The sequence below is a fragment of the Drosophila mojavensis genome, unplaced genomic scaffold, assembly GCF_018153725.1.
Source record: "Drosophila mojavensis isolate 15081-1352.22 unplaced genomic scaffold, ASM1815372v1 contig_74, whole genome shotgun sequence".
Taxonomy (NCBI): Eukaryota; Metazoa; Arthropoda; class Insecta; order Diptera; family Drosophilidae; genus Drosophila; species Drosophila mojavensis.
In genome coordinates, this window is record NW_025318899.1 from 16,087,676 (window position 1) to 16,098,908 (window position 11,233).

The window sequence follows — 11,233 nt, forward strand, 5'->3', positions numbered from 1 at the left end:
CTGTTGTCTTGGTATCTGCTTTTTGCCTGCAGCTCATTTGGCTCTTGTGTTGATGTTGGCCAACAGCGAGCCACAAGCTCATCCTCAGCATCATCAACGTCATCATCAACATGATCATCATTGTCATCGTCATCAGAGCTGTACCCCAGTCATTGGCCAGCTGAGAGCTGTTTAGGCATCTCATCAACAGTTAACCCCACTCCCCCTCCCCCTCCCCCACTGGTTTTGACTGCAGACTGTTTGGCATGCTAATATGCAAACAGTGCTGCCAACTTAATGAAATTGAAATGAGCAAATTAGAAATGTTTGCCAGCGCTCTGCAGACCCAACTCCCCCTAAGCATTAGCAGTTCAACTAAGGGTATTAGAAGTCAGCTTATGTTACCTTCTCTGCTCTGCATACAATGTCAAAGGGAATCAGTTTAGGTAGAGAGTCATATGTAGTAGTAGTATATATAGAGTGCAGAGCCCCTAAATACCAAAGAATGACGTAAGATGCACCTTATATTATACATAGAATAAATATATTTAAGTCTTCTTTATGCGGCTTTAATACTAGCTGATAAAAACTGAATTTTGTTGCAGTTCTATTTATACATATATAGATATTTCAGATATGTACGATATATAAATATTTGTATGTATATAGAGATTTTAGATATATACTTACATATGGTAGCTGTTTGTTGTAGATATCAAGGTCTATATTATCTTAAGCCTAAGACTGAATAAGTTTACTCGCCAATGCACCTTTGAAACGAAATATATTCTTACATATTTTGAGATATCTATATATATATATAAGTATACTATATATGTACCTATATGATCAAGCTGATGAATTGGATCTGTCTAACTGGGACGTGTCAGAAACTCTGTCTTCAATATGATTCCTTTAGAGTTATGAATATTATGAAGCTGTAGGCATAATAATTATAATTATCTAAATAAATATAGCACTCATAACAATGAACTACGAAATGATTATAGTAATGATGACCAACAATATTTCTTTTTTCTTTCAGTGTTGTGCATAAACCACTTTTACTAAGAAATGGAAATTACCAATTAAATTTATTGGGTGAGTATAATAATAATATATATATTATTTATATATAAAATAAAAACCAAAAATCCATTAAAATAAAAAACCCATCTATATAACTAACTGCCCCATGGTTAACTCCCAGGAGGTCTGCAGCCTTCAGCTAGTATAAATGAATAGACAAGCATTCATCAAGTCGCCTCGATGAAGAACGAAAAATTCAAAGCGACAGTTAAACTAATAGTCACAAAAAAATAAAAAATAAACGAGAAAAGAAAAAGCATTTCAAAACGTAATCCATTGAAACTAGCGTTATCCTCAATGCTTAGCAGAGCCAAGCAGACAGTCAACCAGGCCAAGTCCCATAAATCTCGGCCCAAACCTTGTATTTGGTCAAACTCTGGCCAGCTGCTGCTGCTGCTGCTGCTGCTGCTGCAATGTGAACTAAAAACTAGTCTAGCCATTGCAGGGACCAATAAAAATGCTTCTGCCATACAAACAGAAGAAAGACAGAGCTGGAAAAAAACATACACACACACATACAGATTGAAAATAAAACTAAAAGAAGAAAAATAACTGAATTGAAGAAGAAAAGCCACATGTCATGGAGTCTACACTTGAAAAGCACTAGACGCACCCAACTACTCCCAACCTGAGCTGAGTTCTCTCTGATAGATACAAACGACTTCATGACGATACAAAAGAATGATGATGATTTGCAAAAAACAACAAGTAGGAGTGTGGTAATGGGGAGTGGCTAACTGAAAGATACCCTAACTAGCTGAGAGAAATAAATGAATATGTAAAAAGAAAGAAAGTAAACTTATGTCTAGAATGGGGCATATATAAATAATATTTAATTGAGCATGTATCCAAAATTAGAATTAGGTATCCAAGAAAGGAAATTATTATTATCTGTGAGTACTTTAGAGAAATATTTAAGCCAAGTTTGTTGACTCTAGCGTCTAAAGTATTCGAGAGATGCTCAAATAACTAAATGATACTGCAGGATTCTGAATGGCATGCTAAGAGAATATGATATATTAAGATTTTATTTGAAATCATATAATATTTATATAATGACATAATGTTATTTCAAATGAAGTTTACCTTATAAAAAAATATTTAAAAATATTTAACTCTTAAATGATATTGAGAAAGACGAACGAACCTAAAGGCAGCATTTGACTGACTTTTCCATTCTGATATATATAAAATAAAGACAGATATAATTTCCCTCACTTCCCTTTTATTAGCTGATACAAACATTGCAAGAAAAACAATATACCCCACACACAATGACTCTAGGGTATCAGGGCTAGATAACGTCTGTTTGGCTGTACGCTCTGGGCCCGTCCAGGCGGTCCGGCATTGAATTGGCTGTGCAAACGTTTGATAAATTGATGAATTGCAATGCTCAAGTGGCAACAGTTTAGCGAAGCAGCGATCGATAATGCGACGAAGAAGAGGAATGCGATTGCCAAATAGAGGAGCAGGAGTTGCAGCAGCAGCAGCAGACTTGTGCATCAGAAGGGGGGAGGCTTTGGGGCAGCAGTTGCAGCTGGAGTGGAGGCACAACTCATTAGTTCATCAGACGCAGTCGAAGTCGAAGTTGAGTTTGTGTGTTGTGTTTACTTAAGTTTAGCATAAAAAATGAAACAGTCATGGAGCGTGAGTTAAGGGAATACACATACACACACACATACACACACATATATATATATAGACATACATATGTACATATTGTTTTTTCTCTTTATGCTCGTTTACCGGGAAGAGCTCATAAAAATTTATGTTAATTTCGTTTAGAGCTGCTGCTGCTGCTGTTGCTGCTGCTGCAACTGCATACGTAATGAGAGAGGCAGGGGCTGAGTAAACAAGGACTGCGCCTAGGCCTAATAGACGTAGTTCCAAATTGAAATAATGATTAACAGGCTAGAGTCGAAGTTGGGGGGTGAGCGGGTCTATGGGCAACTTGATCCACCTACACGTTAAATCATTTCTAGAGAGAGAGAGAGATTCGTGCACTTCATGCAACAATTGAAAAGTTCGACGAAAAATGCCGTTGTGAAAAATGCAGCGTAAACATAAAAGATAAACACAGAACACAAAGAAGAAGAAAACTGAACACTCAAGTGAGACTGAGCAGCAGCAGCAGCAGGAGAAGGAGGAGCAACAGCAGCAGCAGCAGCAGCAGCAACGTGAGCTACACAAATTAAGTGCAAGCAGAGACGCTGCAACGCGTCGTATGAGCAATTTGTTTATTTATTTGTATTTATTTTCCAGTCAATATAAACTATGTGAATTTTTAGTGTACATAAAAAAGAATGAAGAGAAGCGAGCATTCGACATTCGACATGATAATAATAACAACAATGAACAACAACATGAGCAACATGAACGTCAACCGTGCAACGGGGCAAGTAAATAAATCAAATGTGGAGTTTCCACGGAAAATGGGGGGAAACGAGCAAATGGAAAATGGAAGTCAAGACGTGAACTTTAAAATAAACAAATGAGAAATGAGAAGTTTTTCTGATTGAATTGAAGAGCGCCGAAATTTGTTTAAAGTTTCGCCCGTAACTGTATTTACCTTTTGGAGCCGTAAAGTTTGCGCTTTTTGTCAAAGTCAATTGCCAGCCCCGAAAAAGCGAGCAGCAGGAGCAGGAGCAGGAGCCGGAGCAGCGGCAGCAGCAGCAGCTCATCAACACCTTTTGGCCAGGTGTCGGTGGGCGATAGTCGTTCGCGTGGCAAATACGCAAAGCCCGTTGCACACTAAATCCACTTAAATTAATTGCAAAAGGTGATTACGTTGCTGTTTTGCCTGCACCGGATACTGGCGGCAGACAGCTGAGAAATGAAGCCAGGACCGAACAGGACGCAGAACGAACGACAAGCCAGCAGGATATGCCAGCAAACCAACCCATTAGCCACCAGTCAACAGCCACCCACGCTCGGGTTATCAAGAAGCTGCATGCTGAACGCCATTTCTCAAATGCCAGCAGGCAAAGGCAAACAGCAAACACTTGGCTTGGCTCTGGCGATGACTGCAAAGCTGCAGCGCCAGTTGCACAAGGTAGGCAAATGCTGTGACTTGGTCCTGGCTCCTCTTGGCTCCTGCCTGCTGCCTGCTGGCTGCTGTTTGCTGGCTGGCTGGCTCCTGCCCAGTGTTTGCGCATCTCTTAAAAGATTGGGTGTGGGTGGGACTGGGGTTGGCGCAACTGTCGCTACATTTTTGCAAAGTAATTTGCAAAAGATGCCAAGACAAGGCGCTGAAGAGGGCGGCGCGAGCTAAAAGCAAGTGCCGCCAAAATGCAGTCAAGGATGAAACAGCAAAGGAGCTGCAGACGTGGCAAGGTGTTAACGTGGCGCTGTCAGTGCTTGATTGCGTTTATGCGTAGCAAAGTTATCTGAATAAGGGCTAAAGTGGCAGTAAATCCGATGGAAATGCACAAACAACAGTTAAGTTGAACAAAATAGAAATAAATCTGTTTATGTTTTAATAAATTTGAAATTATTGCGACATAAACAAGCAAAATCCACAAAAAGTATTTAATGCCTATAAATATTTACAAAATATGCAAAGCATCGCGTATATATTCAGTATTTTTTAGCGACAATATGCCAATTGGCCAGCTTTGAGTCGTTTGCGTTTTGGTATTAATTACTAAATATATCGATAACTTTCAAAATGACCTCAATTTTCGAAATAAAAGCAATTGACATTTGCATTAGATTTTAATGTAGCTTGTAGAATTTTGATAATATAACAACTTGAAGAAAATGCACATTGACCTCTTTACAAGTCATTTAAGTTTAATAATGCAAAGTTTCCGTTATCTTTACTCAACTCTTGTGGAATTTGCAATTTGAACATTTTGCCACGCATAAACACAAATGCTGTTTCTATCCCACCCACACGACTTTTTACTTGTGCATTTGTGTGTGTGTGTGTGCTTAAAATGTCATTAAAGCGCTGAATGGGCGTGAGCATTGAAAGCAAACGACTCTAACAGGAGCTGGCTGTGAGTGAGTGGGAGCGAGAGGTAGCGATGGCAAACTGTAGCGACAGCTCATAAAGACAGCAAACGCGGCGGACAGCGGATTGGGCGGCGTCGGAGCAGATAAAAGAGACTCAAACAAGATTCAAAGACAGCCCAGCCGCATCATATCCTTAATCAGCGCCTCTCAGCTCACAGCAAAGCTTTCCCTGGGCGCGCTTTATGTGTGTCTGTGTGTGGTTGAGTGTGCGGGAAAGGGAGAGCGGTGTAGCTTCCGTTAAATTTATTGATAATTGATTATTGCTTCGTTAGGTCGCATTTGAGGCGGCGTTTGGCGAATTGGCTTCGCGCTGTTGTTGTTGTTGCTGCTGCTGGTGCTGCTGCTGCTATCAGCGTTGTTTGTTGCGTGTTTGTTGTTGCAAATTGAAAATGCAAATTGCTCGGCTGATTTGGCGGCTCCCGATTGCATTGAGTTGGCGCCTCGACGCACGGCATTTGGCTTGGCTTTTGATGTGTGCGACGCTTTGGGGAAAAACAAATTTTCATAAATTTTTAAAACAAACAGGAGCAACAAAAACAAGCACAAAAAAAATAAATAAAAACAAAAATCAACAGCACAAAAAAAAAATACAAACAAAAAGCGAGAAGAAGCAGAAGAGCTGCTGTCGGATTTTTGTACGCCATTTTGTTGCCGCACTCGAGTTGTTGTTGTTGTTTGTTGTTTGTTGTTGTTGTTAGGACGTGCCTATGCGCGCTGCTTTGCTCACCTTTTGAGCTTTTAAATTATTTTCCAAGCACGTAGCCTCGTCGGCTGTTTGCGTATTTAAACGTGCACGGGTATGTGAAGCGCATAGAGAGGCGCTCATCACTAGAGAGTGAGGGAGATAAAAGCATTGGTCGGTGTGAAAAGCGCGTAGAGCGGCAACTGCTTTGCCTTTAAAAGGATTTGCGCAATTTGCATGCTATTGGGGGGAGAGGAAGATTTTCTTCCTTTTCATACACATTTTTTTTGTATTTTTTTGTATTTTCTTGTGAAGGGTTCGGGATGTTTGCTGTGCCGCCTGCTGCTTTCGTTGTGTTGACAAACAAACAGAGCCGCTGAGTGACGGCCAAGACAGACAGCCCAGCCAGTGGGTAGCTGGATTTGCAAGGACAGTTGTTGTTGGCGTCGACAGCGGCTCTCTCTCTCTCTCTCCCTCCCTCCCTCTGCCTTTCATTGTGTGAGTGTGTCTGTGTTGACAATGTCCTTGCTGGCATTGTGGAGCACCGCGCGCCGTACGTGACTTGCATTTATTTTTTGCGGGCTCAAACTGCGAAAAACTCGTTAGTAATTTAGCAGACAGTGGGAAAACAGTGAACCAGGTTGGCCAAACTCCATGTTTTCAAAGCAATCAAACGCTCGTCTATATTCATATGAAGCGCCCCAAATGCAGCTAACTAAAAATACTAAACGAAAGCCCAGAACTGAGAAGCCAGAACCCAGAACCCAGAACCGTGAACCGAAAACCGAAAACCCAGAACCTAAACCAAAACTAAACAAAAGCAACACACACACACACACATACACACACAAAACTACAAACTGCAAATAATTCCATCAACACCACAAACTAAAAACGAGAGCAGAAAACGGCAATGCGAGCGATTGATAGCCACTTGAGTTGCACACATAAAGCTGCTCTCACTCTCCCTCTCTGTCACCCTACCTCTCCCCTTCTCTCTCTCTCTGTCTGTTTGTGTTGCATTCAGTCTTTAGTGTAACCCATTGACATTGCTGAGCGCATTGGGAGGGCTTTCGCACAGTGGGGCACAAACAGCAGCAAACAGACAAACAGAGTGCGAGATTCAAGAGCAATTCCGAGTGCCTACACCCAAAAAAAAATACAGTATATGAGCAGGAGCAGCGCAGCAGCAGCAGCAGCAGTAGCAGCAGGAGCCGCAGCCGTCGAAAGAGTTATTGAAAATGTTTTATTGTGTGCATTTGATTGCTGTAAGTGTTTAGCTCCCACTGTGTGGGTGTCTGCATATGTGTATGTGTGTGTGTGTGTGTGTTTGTCTGGTGTCTAACTTATAAATATTTCAATAACATTTGAATTGCGCCTGGCTGGGGGCTCAATTGGTTTTGGGATTTTGGACCGAACGCAAATGGAAATGCACTTTCCATTGTGTGCGAGTGTCTAGTGCTTGGCCACTCCAAAAAGAACTCCCCGGCAATGGCCACATTACCGTACGGCTATAGCCATGGCACTTGCCATATTTGGACTATGCAGAGGCAGGCGGGCAACAACAGCAGCAGCAGCAAATCAAACCGATCTAAAGCCTAAAATCCAAATGTGAAGCGATTCGTTGTTAGTTTATGCGGGGCAGTTGAACGTGATAAGTGCGAAATGGTGGGGAGAGTGAGAGAGTGAGAAAAGCAGACAAAAAGTGATAGAGTATGACAGAGATAGACAGAGATGGAGAATGAATGAAAGTAAGGTTAAGAAAGAGAGCTTGAGTATGATAGAGATAGAGATCTACTGAGGGAGAAAGGAAATAGAACAAATGGCACAGAGAGAGAGAGAGAACTAGAGAGGGAGAGAGTGAGAGAGATTGAGACAGGTGGAGCGAAAAACAAATAACAAACAGGGCAAATTATCAAGATCATAATGATCTATAAGAAACACTTTAAATAAATCAGAGAAAAAGTTTCTTATATTTTTGTTTTATAAAAAAATTTCAAGCATTTTAAAAAGCTTTTGTTAGAGAAAAATGTATGGAACTCTATTTTAATTTAATTGGAATTTATGGAATAAATAATTTAGAATATTTATTAAACCGAAAAGCAGGAAAAACATTTCACACAAATAGGAATTTAAATTTTTAATAGCTCTGCTGAGTTCCATTTATTGATGTAGAATTTAGAAAATATTTTTATATTCAAATTTGAAATTCTGTGAGCTGCAGCTGTTCATATATCATGAATTTAGGCACGTATAAACATAGAATTGTTCAACATAGCTCGATATGCTTTTTCTCTTCGTGTGTGTAGTGCATAACACTTTGGCACGTTCTATGAGGGCATACTGTGTGTGTGTGTGTGTGAGTGTGTACATTTGTGTATGTGTATGTGTGTATTTTAAAACTTTCCATCGACTAGCCAAAGAGCTTTGGCAACATCTTGTGATGCAATCGCTGCGGCATGGCTCAGTGAAGCCTGTGGCATGGCCTACTTTGCAGAGAGGCACAAAAGCTTAACTCAATTACCAACGGCAGTTGCCACACGTGACTAACCAAACTGAGTGGCGGCGATGGTGGCAGGTTGGCTGGATCAGGTGGGAGTTCGCAATCGTGCGATTGGGGGCTGGGCGGGGCAGCATCACAGCTGAGTCGAGCTGACCTGCTTAGCTGGCCAGGCGAGTTGCCAATGAGCAGGCGGCATTCGAGCTGCCTTCAAGCGGGTCAAAGGACACTCACACACACACACACACACACACAGACACACAAATCCCTTTTTCTGAAAACTCATTAGCACAAATTTGTGCTCGGACCAAGTCGATGTCTACCTTGGCACGCCCCAGCAACTGTGCCGCCTAATTTGGGGCGCAGACGAAAATTTATGCTGATTGTGCGGCAATTTACGAAAACTCAAAGCCAAAACTGGAAAATTGCAGCCGCCTCACGTACCAGACAACTAGCTAGCAAAAGGCTATGCCAGAACCGAGAACAGCACCAAGAAGACTGAAGCTAGACAACAAACTTGTCCATGCCATAAATATAAGGCACTCAGCCTTGAAATAATGAAAGACTTTAACCTTTTTTTCCCGCATCTGTTGTGATATTTTTCCTTCTTTTTTGGCTAGGAGTATAACTTTTAAGACTCTGAATAGAAATGTAAATGAAGAAGTATAGATTTTTAATCAGTATCAGCAGATGAATTTATTCAGACCTATGTAGTCTGGTGTCGCTCTCTCTATCTCGCTCCCCCTTACTATTTCAAAGTTAGTTTTTCAATTTTAAGTATATTTTTAAGATCATACTCAAATATATTTACCTCTTTTCTAGTATTAGAGCTCTTTATAGTTGCGAGAACATACTATGCCTTATATATTAATCTTTATAAAAACAAGCTTTTAGATATTAAATTAGATATCTAACAGACATTGGCATTCTCTATCAGGTTCAGGATTTCATGGATGACATCAAATAAGAGTATTCCAATTAGCATATATCTAATTAGAGCTCTTATCATATACATAGCTCCATTGTAAGCCTATTGACAAGCTGGAAACTCTTTTAAGACTTCTGCCTCTACTCTCATACCTCCAAAAACTCTCCTCAAGTCAAATGACTTGATCAGAGACCCTTCTTTACTAACGACACTGTAAACTCTCTCATTTTAAATTCTCATTTTCTGAAAGAGCATTTAGGTTCGCTTTAGTCCCATTCATTTCCATTTTTCTATTCTTTTTTCTAATATTTCTATTTTCTTGTTTCTTTTCCCCTTGCAGCGCTTGACTTTTGTCTGGTTTATTGAGTGAAGCTACCGAATAACGGTAAGTAACCTTTTCTTAACCTTTTGCAATACAGTCTATGCAAAGCAGTTTCAGCTAAGTGGGCAATTGTATAACCATATATATGTATATTTGTGTGTATGTGTGTGTGTGTGTATTTCGACAAAGTCGCTTGGTTTCCGTTTCCGGCGTTGGCTTTGGCTTTCGCTTTTTCATTTCCGCCTAATAAACTACATAATTAAACTGGCAGCAATGGGATTAAAGGATTCCTACTGCCTGCTGCTGCTTCTCCTTCTCGCATTCCGGCTCCTGCTCCGGCTCCTGCTCCGGCTCCAAGTCATGTGGTATGGCTGAATCTTTCGAGCTACTCAACTTCAGCTTGGCCGTGGGATATATATTTTTTGTTCGTTCGTGCTGGAAGACTCACTCCATTAGGTTGGCACATGACCCCCAGCCTCTGCCACGCCTTCTAGGCATGCTCCAAGTAAAGTTTCGTCGGCGAATTAAGCTAAATTAATTTTTGTGCTTTGCTGTTGTTTTCCTCATTGTTGTTGTTGCTTTAGCTAGTTAAGTCCTTTGACTTTTGCCTCGTTTGATACATCTCGCCTTCCTCATTCTCTCTCGCTCACTCCATCTTTTCTATTTCCCCTTCCACCTCTTCATATTAAATTAATGATGTGTTTTATGCTGTTGTTGTTGCTTTGTCGAAAGAGAAAAAATCACTGCAAATGCGATTTAGAAGGCAAAGCGCAACATTAGCAGTAAATAAAATAGGATAATGCGGCAAGTCGACCGCAAAGCCAAAATCCCAAAATATGTATAAAACGAAAGAATTACAAAAAATATACGAATAAATAATAGAAGTAAAACCGGAGCGGAACTGCAACAACGACAGCCAAATGCGCTGCACAAAAATATAAAATAAAATAAAATGAAATTCAGTTCGAAATAGTAAAATATATATATTTATAATAATATAATACATGTGAAACTTAAATATACATATTTACACATATTAATATAACATAATTTAGTTCATTAATTATATTCAATAAAATGAAATTAAAAATTAATTTGATAAATTAAAAAATTGCCGAAAATTCGAAATTGAAAATATAGAAATATAAATATAATATAAATATCAATATAAAAATTATTTGATATATATTAAATAAATAAAAATAATATTAATAGTAAAATATTTGAAAAAATGTAAATTCAGCTTAATTACATTTTTTTAAACCAACAAATAAAGTACAGATAAAATATAAAATAAATTTAATACAGAAAAAAAATTGATGCAAAAAAAAGTAAAACATTTAATAATATAAAAAAAAACAACCAACAAAATTAAATAAATAAATATTTATAATATAAAAAAAAATAAAAAATAATATATTGTAATAAAAGTAAAGTCTTAGTCAGCTTTTAAAACAAAATATTTTAGATCATGCAAAAAATCGTGTGCCAAAAAAAAAATAAATAAATAAAAATTAAATTAAACTAAATTACGTAGAACTTATTTAAAAAATCATTTATATTAAAACTTAATATTTTTTTATTATTACTAAATAAGGCTTTGGCCGCCAATAAAATGGTTACCCTAATTTGGGAGATATTTGCCAAATGAAATAATTTATAGATGTATTAAAAATAAATATATTAATATAAATTAGTTATAGTCTATTTAATATT

The 11,233-nt window shown here is 38.8% G+C and overlaps 1 long non-coding RNA gene across 10 annotated transcripts in view; it reads left to right on the forward strand.

Moving 5' to 3' along the window:
* The window catches only part of LOC26528437, a 62,458-nt gene extending 52,820 nt beyond the window's left edge, over positions 1-9,638 (forward strand). For 7 of the 10 annotated variants that reach the window (XR_006357540.1, XR_006357542.1, XR_006357543.1 and 4 more), the window contains exons 5-6: positions 1,025-1,080; positions 9,536-9,638. This is a non-coding gene — a long non-coding RNA (uncharacterized LOC26528437). The remainder of the gene's footprint in view (positions 1-1,024; positions 1,081-9,535) is intronic. The other 3 variants (XR_004364321.2, XR_001449140.3, XR_006357541.1) reach the window with 1 other exon arrangement.
* The last annotated feature ends 1,595 nt before the right edge of the window (positions 9,639-11,233 follow it).